The sequence below is a fragment of the Lonchura striata genome, chromosome 4 (genome assembly GCF_050655825.1).
Source record: "Lonchura striata isolate lonStrDom1 chromosome 4, ASM5065582v1, whole genome shotgun sequence".
NCBI lineage: Eukaryota > Metazoa > Chordata > Aves > Passeriformes > Estrildidae > Lonchura > Lonchura striata.
In genome coordinates, this window is record NC_140706.1 from 6,783,579 (window position 1) to 6,797,296 (window position 13,718).

At 37.7% G+C, this 13,718-nt stretch overlaps 1 long non-coding RNA gene across 2 annotated transcripts in view; it reads right to left on the bottom strand.

Annotated features, from left to right (window-relative positions):
* LOC146767510 (uncharacterized) overlaps positions 1 to 13,718 on the bottom strand; it is a 67,756-nt gene continuing 54,038 nt past the window's right edge. For both annotated transcript variants that reach the window (XR_014954637.1, XR_014954636.1), the window contains one exon: positions 1 to 13,718. This exon is cut by the window's right edge and continues 16,683 nt beyond it. This is a non-coding gene — a long non-coding RNA (uncharacterized LOC146767510).

Below are 13,718 nucleotides of genomic sequence, written 5' to 3' on the forward strand. Positions count from 1 at the left end.
CAACAAAAAAAAAAAAAAAAAACCCAAACAAATCTCCCTGGCCCCATCATCTGTTTCTCCTGCTAGAATAAAGATAGATAATTATTTCTATCAAAGGAGGTGGAAAAAAAAAAATCTGATCTAATTTATGGGCTATGGGCTGATAAATATCACATAAAGACTAATGATTGAAAACCTAAACAAAAAATTTTATTACAACAGGTTTACAACTCTAGCTATTAATCCAGTAAAATTAGGGTTGACTTTCAGCTGCCTGCTGACTCTTATGGCTTCATTTATTGCCTTTTAAATATTGCTTTTTGTGTTTCTTTTTTTTTCATGTGCTTTTAAATAAGCTGTTGGGACTACAAGTTACATCCAAGGAATGTGGATATTGTGAACCACATTCACACTGTATGGACTTTGCCATCACAGTCCTTCCAACCTGATGCTCCTCAAGGGTTTCGTGTCAGGGGTGAAATTAGTGGGACTCACCCAATTATTCATGTCCTCAGTGTGTGGTGGGATCACAGTAGTTCTTAATAGACATTAACTTTTACATTTCTCCTGCACAAACCAAATGGTATCCAAGACTCTTAGTCCTTTCTTGAGGCTCTCTGGCTGGTTGCCACTACTCTGCTGTAGTTTTCAGCCTTGCAGAGACATTACAGAGTATTGATAACATTATCTAAGGATCCATTGCTTTCCATGTCCTGGAAATTTTGCCATATGTTTGTATTTCCACAAAAAAGTGAATTTTTCTGAGTAACTTTCAATCTTACCTCACAGCACAGGAGTTTTAAAAGCATGTTCTGTAACCATTCAGGCACACTTTGGTAGTGCTTTTTCTAACTAATTCATGATTGGATTGTATCTCAACTTATACAACAATTCCAAGTGCATTTTCTAAGCATATTAAGTATCTACTAGCAATAACTTTGGCCTCCTAGTTTTAGATGAGTATTTTTTTCCAATTTGCTCTTGAAAGTCACATCTTTGATCTAATATTTTTGTAGGATAGTAGCATTTTAGCAATGATACTGGGTTTTTTTTCTTAAAAATATGGGGGTTAAGCACTTGACTATTTTGTTGGAGGATTTCTCACCAGTTCTAGGCAGCTGTGCTGAAAATTTCAAGGGTTGAAACGATGCTTCCATTCTAGGCAGCTACATCCATCTCTCTTAGCTACTGAAGACATTCTGTGCCCTTGTAGGTTTGCAGACTATGAGGAAATATTTCCAGCTTCATCTTGCCTCTAAGTGTGCCATTTCCTTGGTTTCCCTCTCTGTTGGTTCATGGGCTTCTCACCAGGAGTCTGCATTTGTCCACTGGCTCCTGAGTTAATTGTAGATGAGCAACGCTTGGCCTCACTTCTTCAGTCTAATGTTGCTGTTTACTTGATATTAAATTATGCCTGGGTCCCTAAGCCAGTAGCAATTGAATTTATTTATTGGTCTAACAGCAGAGCTGCAATCATAGAAATGGAATCCTTGACATTCTTCTGCAAAACTTCATCCTCGGCATCTCCTTGTCTTCTAAAGTTACACTGAAGTTCTCCTTCCCTTTACTTGACATCTTTGCAGCCTTGTTGATTGCTACTTCTTCCCTCTTGAGATAGAATAACTTCAGAGGATAAAATTATAATCTTTTCTACACATTGTGCTTTATTTTCTAAAATAGGCAGTTTTTCTTTCTGCACGTTGTTTTCCACATTTTGTGCACCATGGCAAATATGCCTGTATTTCAGGTCACCTTCTTCCCTCCTTGATTGTCATGGTTTGAACCCATGTATTTCAAATTTATTATCTATGTAATTATGTTGGTATTAATGTTCATTTTGTATTAATTCATTGTATTGATCCTTTTATTTGGGCTTGTTTTTAATGTCACATTGTCTGGAATGCCACCTCTTGTGTACAGTCCTATCCCCTAGCTAAGTATTGTTAATGTATTTGAGGTTATATGTATATTTTGGACTTTTCAGCAATGAGAAGTCCTTTTTTTTTAGCTCCTCAGTTGTGGGTGTGAGGCCAGTATTCCTTTCTACTCTTATTAGGTATATATTGTAAAATGATACTGTCTTAGATCCACATCCAGTAGAGATGAGGGACTTTTCAGCTAATTCCTGGCAAGGAATGAATGATGAATTACCTGATTGTGTACCAACAGGGTATTAGATGAGTGGGCCTGGAGATTACCTGTGCTGCACCCACACTGGGGGACAAATTTCAAAATTCACTGATTCATATATGGAGCCTAGACTGAGAACAGCTTTGGAAAATCCCTTTAGTTGCAGTACAGATATATATAGACATAGATAACTGAAATTAAAGTCCTATATAAATGCCTTTTCTGGACTTTTAGCTGTGTTTCCAATTAATGGTACATTGCTGACATACCCTTTTTGTATTTTCCATCATTTTCTTGTCTTTATCCCTCACTGACTTTGCACCAGACACCAGTCCTGCTTTCCTATTGCTTTCATGCTTGTAGAAATAGGATTTTAGCTAGAACTTAATAATTCCCTGTCATCTGAGACTTTCCATGATACTTTGTACCTTTTTTTCCAGCGCTGACTTTTTTTCCATTTACAACATTTTTCTGTTTGCTGATGCTTTTGCTGGATTGGGCACTGTCACAGTGCTTCATTCACTAACTAGCTAGTTACATGCTAGTGAGTAGCATGAACATAGTAAAATCCTTTTAAAACTAGAAATTAACCTGACATGTAGGTAGCTGAAGATGAGTGAAATTATTTGCATCCAAACTATCAACTCATCTGTACGCTACAACAAATGCAACCAGGACCACTTTTGCACAGGCCCTTGGAGATTTTTCCTGTTCTTACAATATACTGATCTTAGAGATTCGTTTTTCCTGTTCCTATTGTAAGTGGAAGCACTAAAATCTCATAGAATCCATGTGTACCATCACCTCTTACATTAAAATTTTTCATATCCAGGGCTGCACAAAAAAAAGAAGTGAGCCCAGCAGGTCACAGGAGGGAGGTGATTCCCCTCTGTTCTGCTCTCATGGGACCCCACAGGAAATACTGTCTCCACTTCTGGAGTCCCCAGTTTAAGAAATACAAGGATCTGTTGGGTTGAAGATGGTGAGAGGGCAGGAACAGGTTTCCTGTGAAGACAGGCTGAGAGCTGGATCTGTTCAGTCCAGAGAAGACTCCAGACTCAGCCTTTAAAATAAAAAGTGGCTTATAAAAAAAAAAGGAAAAAAACTTTTTACCAGGATCTGTAGTGACAGGACAAGGGTCAATGGTTTTATACTGACAGAGGGCAAATTTACACTGGAGAAAGGCAGAAAGTGAGATTGGAAGGGCCTTTGAGCAACCTGGTCTAGTCTTTAAGGTGTTCCTGCCCATGGCAGAGGGGTTGCACTGGATCTTTGAAGGTCCTTTCAAACCTTAACCACTCTGTGATTCTGTGATCCTCTGTCACTCGCTGAAGAGGTTTACAGCTCACCAGATCTTCTGAATGCTTACTCAATTCCTTTCCCACCTCCATTCAATCCAAACAGTTCATCAGGAATACTTTTGCTGTTGCTTTGTGGTTTTTTACAATGACTTGTAGGTCTTTTGAAAATTGAACTTTGTTGGCAATGTATAAGTTTAATCAATTAACTTTTTATTGGAGTCCATCTTAGGTGTAGAGATTGAGATTGGCAATAGAAGAGTTGTTGTCAATTGAGTCACTTCATCTGTGCTGCATCAAATCAAACCTTACATGATTTCAGTCACTATTTGAAGTGGACATTCTTCCACCAAGATCATGATTATGTAGAGTGGGATTCTTATTTCTCCTGACTGCAGCTCTTCTACATTACATAAATAAGTGTTTATTGGAGCAGAAAATTGGACAAGTGCCTGACATACTTAGTGCAAGTTTCTTAACCATAACTCCTTTAATTAAAGCAAGGACAATATATCCTTCTTGGACTTAGAGCTTTCTGAATTAAATTTCTGAATTTCCAAAACAACTTCAGTTTCGAATTTACCACTACCCTTTTTTTTTGGGCATTGCAGTGTCATTTCAAATTCAAAATAATAGAAAGTTGGAGACTGCAAAAGTCGGGAACAGTTGAGTCAACTGTAACAGAAACAAGTTTTATACATAATAGAAGCACACTAAATCCCACTAATTTCTGCATCAAAATTACATCTGTCATAAATGTCTCATGCCACAGTAGTTTTTTTATGGATACATCAGTACTTTATTCCTCTGTACCCTAATCTTAAAGAAATAGAGTAACATGCACTGTTTTCAGTTTTGGCTGCAACAGATCAAGGCTGAAGTTGAGCTAGTGATTATCTAGAGGATAGAAAAAATAATGAACAGAAATCTGCTGCAGTTTTTGTCTTATTTCAAAGCATCTAAAAATTAGTTATAGACATTGCTAAAATTCATATTCAAGTCTTTTGTGGTATACTATATCATTATATCTTTTCTCATCTTCCCAACTGGAATAAAAATATGTGCCTTTTTTATATTCCAAAGAGGCAACATCTTTTATTAATTAATCTTGACCTCTCTTTTTATAGAACAGTGATATTAATGGGCAAAAGGAAAAGTTCTTAACACCATTTTCTTGACTGCAATTCTCCATCTAAAGTAAGAGGCTATAAAAGTAGGAAATACAGAGACCTTGAGGTTCAATATAATGACACAATAGGAAGTAACATATACCCAAAAGATGTACTGTACTATCATGAAAAAGATATAAATGAGAATTTTATTTATATATACTTGTTATTAATGCTTATTATTTAAGGCTAGAAAATAAAAAGACCACTTATTAATATGTCTGATAAGAGCTTTAAAGTTTAGATGGGTATTAAAAGATAATAGGAATTTAACAGTTTCCAGGGTTCCTTAATCTTACAATCTCAGACAAAGGAACATGATGTAATCATGGTAACTTTATTCTTGGGTCAATTGTGCTTAAACAATATAGTCCAAATTCACTTTACATATCTTTAAAAATATGCAGCTTTCATATTTCTCCTGATACATATTTTGCAACATTAGACATCAGTGTTTTAAAGAGGCTGTTGTCACAACAAAGGCAGCATAAAGCTGAAAATGTAATCTAATCAAGAGATATAGTAGAAATATTTCCTGTGTAATGCTTGAGAAAGGGGAGGAAAAGGCAAGGCAATGAAATATTATGTGATTTCCAGCAACCAAACATAAGAATTGCAAAAAGAGCAATTGCCTGAATCATTCCAGTTTGCAGACAGTCCATTTTGGACTACAGAAGTGCCTAGAGCAGTTACCATCAGTGACTCTGGTAAGGAGAATGTAGCACCAGGAGACTCCAACACGTGTCAGATTTAACACTGATTGCAAAAGGAAACCAATTTCACAACTTAGACGAGATGCTGAAATACCTAAGACATAGTATAACCACTAGTGGGTAAAAATTGCTTCTATCTACATGCAGTTACATATTTAACTTTGTTGTGTTTTTTATAGTAAGCAAATGTAAAGTGTTTTAAAACTCTATCTGTTGCTAAAGCTTGCCTTTTTGATCAGGCCCATAGTAAATTTTCATTTCTCCAAGTGAGGCACTCTCTAAAGCCAGGTTACCACACCACAGTTCCATATCCAGTACAACATTCAAGAGACAAAGGAAGTTTGCCCACTTCTCTGCACAGAAACATCAATATTTGGTCGTGGCTATTGTCAGTTTGAAAGAGAAATCTTCCTATGAGTAACAGTCCCTGGCTCCCTCACAGGCAGTGATGTAGAAAACCCTATAACAGTCTGGCACTTACATGTTGTCTGAAGAAAATACACATTTATATGAAAAAAAGGAGGAAAAGTTATTATAAAACAGTTCTTTTATTTCCCCTATGGGGAAAATCTTCACTGAAGTCTGAATTTTCTTTGATTTTTTCTATTTCATCCTCTCCTCAGCTAAAAAAAAATATTTGAGCAAGATCATTAGGCTTAAGGATGATTTTTTTCAACATTACTGTCTGGATAATAATGAAAAGGGTTTCAGGCTGTGCTATGAATAGAATGAATGGCAGAATCCTAGTATTTTAAGATGGAAAAGACTTCTTAATTCATGTGCTCCATCCTTTTGATCAAGAGAGACTCTTTGTAAAGCAAGGTAAAATTCTTGGGTATTATATTGAACTTTCTAGTCCACAATACCTTCAAAAGCTTTTTTCTGAAACTAAAGAACCAAAGATCTTTTTTAAGCATTATCTCCTAAAGGCTTTATTTAGTCAAAAGTAAATGAAGCCCTTAGTATCAAAGGTAGCATTTATGCTACATCAATAAATAAGAGCCAAGATACTTCTGCTACCAAAACAAATTAGACATTTATCTACACATTCTTTTTGCTATTTGAGTGTTAAAATACAAAACAGTGCAAAAAGTTGATGAGTAAAACATTAAAACAAAGTACTTTTTAAAAAATTTTGTTTAGTAGAACAGAAGGAAAGGTCTCAAACCTTTGTGCTTTCAGTTCTGTTAAGCAGATGTGTTCACTTGTGATCTCCTACTTCAAAGATTTTTCCTACAATATTTATTTCTATAAATTGCTGAAAGTTTTCTAGCTGCCTTGTACTTAGAGCTACTGCAAAATACATTTGTAAACATTATAGGAAAGAGAAGATGAATAAATTTTGTATTTGCTAGTTCCAAAATATGTCATAATGGCTTTAACAGTGCAAGAATCTCTGGATTACCTCTGGCAGGAGAAGGAGGTGGAGGAGGGAGGATGCTGGGTTTTTCTCTGTATTAACATCAGTGGTATCATCTGGAGTTCATCAAGCACAGGTCTGTTTCTAGTATCAGTATTTTGAAACATGCTCTATAAACGCTATGAGGTTACTCAATTGGAGCTTTTTTTTTTCCTCAGTTCAACCCTATTAAGTGAATTAAATAGACTGCTAAAACCTTTACAATTCTTTTCCCTATAGCCACCATATCCATAAGACTTGTCTATCCACTGATTCTTTCTTATGGCATCTGTCAGTACCAGCAACAGCATTTCAGATTTCATGAGACAGTAGTCTGCAAAGGAATGAGACAATATGTCAGCTGAAAATTGACAAAATATGTTTGCCTCAAAAAGACACTCTGTTGTTCATATACTTCAGCTCATTCATGAGAAATCCAAGAGAAATTCTGGTGCAAAAATATTTTCAGCCAAACTGTAGCCCATTGTGTACAAAAATAAAAATAAATCTGTGGTGAGACATAGCTAGTACCATAGAACTGGGGATCAGGACTATTAAATACTTCTCTAATCACTTTGTCCTGTTACAATGACTGTGGTGGGAAAATAGCACAACTAAATAAAGGATTTTTAAGGCTTTCTTGAAATAGCACAGATTTCACAGAATGGGTAGAAAGCAGATGCTTTGCAGTGGTAGCCAGGGCCCCTCCACACTGGTGACACAAAACCATGGATCATTCTGAGGCTGTGATCCTGCCCACACTGCACACATCTGGCCTGAATTCTGGTTTAAAGAAAATATTAAAAATAAAGCAGAATGTGTACTCTCCATCACCCCATGAGGCTCTGAAACTTTTCCCCCTCCCTTTCCTCTCTATCAGTCTCAATTTTCCCATCAGTTTCTTTCAGCACAGTGGTCAGGTGATGTACTTAAGGAGTCTTTTTATCACCTTCTCCAATTAAAAACTAGGAACTTGCCACAGAAAACTCTTATTTGTACCTGCAGATCCTGAAGAACTTCCATTAGTTGATTATAGATTATGCTAAATTTCCTGGCCTTGAACACTAAGAAAGGAACAAATCTTTGGCTGCAGTCATCAATGTCATTTTCAAGGACTGACATGCACAGCAGAGCTGAGATGAGAAGGGGCCTTTGGAGATCTTCTAGTCCAACATGCTCAAACAGGGTCAGCTTAAGCAGATTGCTTGGGGCCATATCCTGTGTGGTCTTGAATTTCTCCAAGATGGGAGAGTCTACAACCTCTCTGGACAACGTTTTCCAGTGTTCAACTGCTCTCACAATCTAAAAAACCCTGAACATTATTTGAATTACATGGTATTTCTCATATTTCTATTTGTTCCCATGGCCTTTCTTCCTTTCTGTGTTCAGCACTGAAAACTGAAAAGACTCTGGTTTCACTTTCTTTACATCATATCAGGTGTTTATCCACATTGAAATTATCACCCACTGAGGCTTCTCTTCTTCCAGCTGAACAAACCCAGCTCATTCAGCCTCTCACGAGTGTCAGATGCTCCAGTCCCAATGAGCTTTTCTTCACCTCTGCTGAACTCACCCCAGCATGCCCATGTCTCCCTTTACTGGGGAGCAGAGTGCAGGACTCTGGACTCCAGATGTGTCTCATCAGTACTGAGCAGAGAAGAAAGATCACCTTTCTCAACCTGCTGGCAATGATCTTCCTAATGCAGCTCTTACCAGGGTCTCTTTCTGCAAATCTGCTTTCCAGATGATTACTCAGTCATGCTTGAAGCAGCCAGGATCTCCTCTGGCAGTATCATAGGTGCCCCTTTAGAGGACCAGCAGGAAATAATAATCTAAGGGCCATTCAAGCCTAGGCAGCCTCTCTACAATGTCCCAGACCTGAGCTCCCAGCAATAAATCAAACATCCCTAGGCAGAAGGTCTGGTCATCAGATGGGACCTCCATCCCCCTCCCTAAAGCAAGACTTGCCTACTGCTCTCACTTACTGCTTCTTCCTTGCTCCATCCTTGGCTGCTTGGTCCTGATGGTCTCCTGGTCCTTCATATGAAGTTATGGCACTGAATATATCCAGTTCTGCAAGTGGATGTGAGTTATCCACCTGATGCCAGAAGCCATCAACTTAGAGCCTTCAGCATCGTGGGAATCTCCAGTTCCCAGCCTGATGAACACAGTTCTGCCTGTCCCTGCTGGGAGCTCAGGTTATTCTCTCTGCAGAACCTCTGAGAAGGTCTGATCAGCCCCTTCCTGGCTGTCCCTGGTGCTGTGCAGTCTGCTGACCCCTCCCATGGTTCTTTTACCTGGGAACAGAACTCCCCTGCCTGGACACAGCTCCTGCAGGCAGGAAGGTCATCTCCTCCTGCCTCAGCAAGACTGGAGCTTGTGAATTGTCTCTGACATTTTGCCTGGGGTAAAGAGAGTGTGTCACATGTCCACATGTCCAGGTATGTCCTGCAGAACACAGCTCTGTGACAGGAACAGGATCCCTGTGCTGTAGCAGTATCAGTTCATGTCTTCACTCCAAGACCAAAATGCTCTTTTGAACCCATTTTGCCTAACAAACAACACTGTGACTGCATCACCCCAGTCACAAGGAGGCATCCCATGATCTAGCAACAATTGCCAATCCCATTTTTTTTTTGCCTTTTTTTCAAACCAGCAGCCCTGACTGCCTGCAGCTTTCCTCACAGATGTAGCTGTCACCTTCTCTGACCTCAGTTCTGTGGTCTCTCCCTGTTTATAGAGTCTAGGCACTGTTGAATGTGAACATCTTCTAATGTTATTTCATATAACTTCATTACATCCATACTCTCCTTATTTTTATGTCTCAGTGATTCCTGATCACATTTCTAACCTCAGAGATCATTACATGTCTTGTCATTTTAATTTCTATTTCCCTGGGCTCTCAGTTAAATGGGGCTGGGATGAGAATTTCTCCTGTGGTTTTAAGTCTGTGAAGTATTTTAAAATATGGTTTGTGAGAGGGGGGAAAAACAGTATGTGAAATACATCTGTTCTCTATCCTTTACACTTGGATTTCTAGTTTAAATGTAATCTTATATTTTGCTGATTAGAAAAACCCATGATTTTATTAGTCATTGTAGTGCTGCTAACCTCAAGCACTCAAACACTGTGAGCAAAACCCCAGTGAAGCTGAAAGGCATGAAATCTAAAAATATATATACATGAGGACACTTCATTTCCTGGGCTAAAGTCTTTAGGGCATATTGAGGTCAAATTTTGAGACTTTTTGAGCAAACAGGAAGACTATAAATAAATCTCTTTTAACACAAGTTTATCTAACTCCTTCCTTTTAGGAGCATAGACAATAAGAATCATCCTAGTCACAGTAACATAATAAACCTGGCAATAATGCTATTTTCTGGTTTGAAGGGTGAACAATTTGATAATTATTTTGTCTGTGTGAGGTTTTTTGTTCTATTTTTCTTTTTAGTTGTTGTTACTGTTGTGTTTTGTTGGCTTTTTCCTTTTTTTTTTTTTTTAAGCCAGAATTTACAGTTTATTTTGAACCAGGCTCTGTTAATTTCAAGTATGGTGGACCTTAGGTCATGTTCAAAAGGTGGGGAATAAACCCACAGAAGAAAATTGTTTCAGACAGAAGAAAAATGAAAATATATCATCTCTGTGGCTGTAGAGGGTTTTATCTGTGGAGATGAGGCTCAACAGTACAGCCATTCAATAACAGAAAAGATAAGACTGATAAGGCTTAATTTCAATGACCTTTTTAAGACTTTACTAATTGGATAAATAAATGAGAAGGGAAAAGGAAAGATAGGAAAACCTAACATGAAGTAGGAGAGTGTCATTTTAGAAGGTAGAAAACTTGGTCTGAATTTTATTTTCCACCATCTCAAGCTCTAGTCATTATAATTTGCTAATGTAATTGGATGCTCAAGTTGCACATTTGGGTCTTTTGGGAAGTGTTGCTGTCTCAAGTCCAGCTTCCCCCGGCTGCATTGTCTCCCTGCATTTGAATGACACCCAGTCAAGTGGCTGCCACCCAGTCACAGGATGGGAATTATTATGAGTAGTTTGGGAATGTAAACACATGTAGTGATGGCTGTGGGGCTTCTGTGAGGCCAGTCTCCCTTGTTACAGCAAAAGTTTTATTTTCAGAAAGTGGGAACACATTTGTAGGTGTGCTTCAACTGCTCTGGCTCTAAACATGCAAGTGTTATACTTTCTCCATACCTAAGTGGGTAATAAAATATATAGGACCTTCAGCATAAAGGCTCAAACATCTGATGAAAATTCAGATCTGCAGAAAGCAACTGGAAGATATGCTAATCCTTCTGGATACCTTGAGAGTAACCTGAGGAAATACATACCTTAATTACTTTATATAAAATACTCTTGGACATCTTCATTACTCTCAAATGCTACTTTGAATCTATTTCTTAGGGGGTATCTTGCCCATGCTGCTTCTCTTAAATAATGCTCAGCTCAGAGAAGCACCATGCACCATGCATGCTCATGTATTTGAGCTAGAGCCACAAAATTATTTTTGAGTAACAGTAATGAAGCATCAGATATCTAAAATTTTTGGCTAAGCCATATTCACCACCCTGTGTTAGGTGACTGGAGTTTCAAAGTGATGCCAGGGAAGTATTAAACATCTCAAAATTAGATTCAAAAGAGTGAGGTTTATGAAGTGGGAACCATCTAGAACATTCTAAAAAAGGAATGCCTAAGAGCACATCCTAAATCTTTCCTCTCTTCCAAACCTGCAGAAAAGCACCCCCTGAGTTAAGGGATACTCCTGAACATAAGTAACACCACATGTCCTTCAAGGGGACAAACAGAATTATTATTTTCTTATTTTTTTGTCCAAATTACCCCACTATTTCTCCTCCCTTTCCTCACACTGCAAACCTCAGTACAATCCTGATCTTTCTTTTTGACCTGGGTATGGAAGAGTCTGGCTCAAATTCTCCCCTCTCTCTGAGGACATTTCAAACCAATCCTTCAGCTTCTCTGGAGGGCATCAGCACTCATGAGCCAGTTACGTTCTCCATTCTTCTGGCTGAAAATGCTCTATTGCTCAAGAGTGAACAAACAAATCATGATGCATTGGAATAGCAAAAGCAAAAAAATAAGAGTAATTCTTCATCCTAGTGCAACACAGTATAGGAACATGGTCCAGTTTTGGTCCCAATGTCAAACCTGCTTCTGCATTTCATCCAGTGCCTGCTTCAAGTAGAATGTATTTACCATTATGAATTCACATGGCATTTGCCATAGAAACAAAGAATCCATTCAGTTTTATTTTTTTTAAATTCATTTTCCATATAAGGGAGCAGGCACAAGTACAGCAACTTGTAGAAGCAGCATGGAAAAAATCACAGAAGTCACCTACACCTAACTCTCTCACTTTTCCTGCCAATGAGCCATTATTTGAAAACACACAGTAAAAATATCCATTAACAACTGACAGAATACAGTTCAGGTCCTACAATGAGAAGCCCTCTCTGGTCACACACAGTTTTAAGGGACTGCTGCCTTCTCTTTTAACCATCTCTTTGTAACACAAAGCAACCAAATACAACATAATATCTGGCTTAAATACAGTGGTTAAGAATAAAGAATTTGCAAAATACTAAAATTCAAACATGCATTTTACCCAAATAAGTAATTTTATCTTTTTTCTTTTAATGTACTCAAGGATATTTTCATAAATATAACCTAGCTTCTTAAAAATCTAGGGATATATTGTGGTTTATTCCTATTTCATATTTGGAAAATAACAAGCCATCTAAGAAGAAAAGACTTATTAGATTTTTTCAGACTGAATATAATCTTGAATTAGCTGATTAAAGCTGGAAACCGACATTCTGACCTCAGTATAACTAAAACACCCTGCAAGTTATATGGTGAAAGGCTGCTGGCTCTAGGTAGTGCTTGTTAAATGTGTTCTGTTCTTTCCATAAAAACATAAGTCAATTTTCAGTATATGGTTTCAATTTGTTCAAAAGTCTGTATAAATTACATTTTATTTTTCCTTGGGAAAATATAGTTGAATATCACGTCACGAATAGTTGACTTTTTTTATTCTTTTCAATTCTTTACCCCACCCTGCTCAGTGGAGCTGCAGTTTTTCCTTTTGTATTTCCAAGTCAATGCCATTCAAATACAGGCTTCTCTTTGTTGCCATTTTTTATGTGTAGCAGCGTCTCCTAGGAGCAGTAATAATCCTCGTTAGCCCTTGCACAACTCCTAATCAAAAGGAGAAAATTATTTAGGCTTATACTTCATGGCTCCCACACTTTTGCTCATAAAATATCAGAATACCTCTAGGATCAGGAGATAAGCAGGTCTTTGCTCTTAGTCTGCCTTTAGTTTCTCACATCCTGAGCTCCTCCTTTAGCAGGATGCTGAGAGTTCTTGCCCTAAACTCCACAAATTCTTGAGTAAACCCATTGATATGAATGAGCCTCCTGAGGTGCTGAAAGTTAAATATGTGCATAAGTGCTTTGCTGGATAATGGCTGAAACACTCAGCACCACGTGGGACTAAGATCTGGATAATTTCCTACACTTCTTATGCCTACAGAAAATAGCCTAATTCCTTTATATAGCAACACAAGGATTAGCAGAAGGGTCTTCTGTTGAACCAGGAGGTTTAGGAGGAAATGGAGGAGGAAGGAAACATGAACAGCATTTTTCCAAAGTTAGTGATTTAAAAAATATTTTTAAAAAATTGTGTGGCAGCAGATTGTGTCTAGTTAGTAATAGGTCCAAATCAGAAAATTCTCATAATTTTAGGGTATGTTTGTTTAAACTCTATAAGAAAAGTAACGTTAACTCCAAAGGTCTGGGTAGAAATACTCATGAAGTGAGAAGTTTAGTTTAGAAATATAACCATGTAACACTTTTTTATTAAATAAATTAACATATTTGACTTAAAAAATTTGCCTTGGTCTTCCAACTGTTCTCATTTTTGCAGAATTGGATGTGATGTGTCAGCCTGTGGTCACAGGGTACATTAAGGAAGAGGTGCTGAAGATACAGACCCA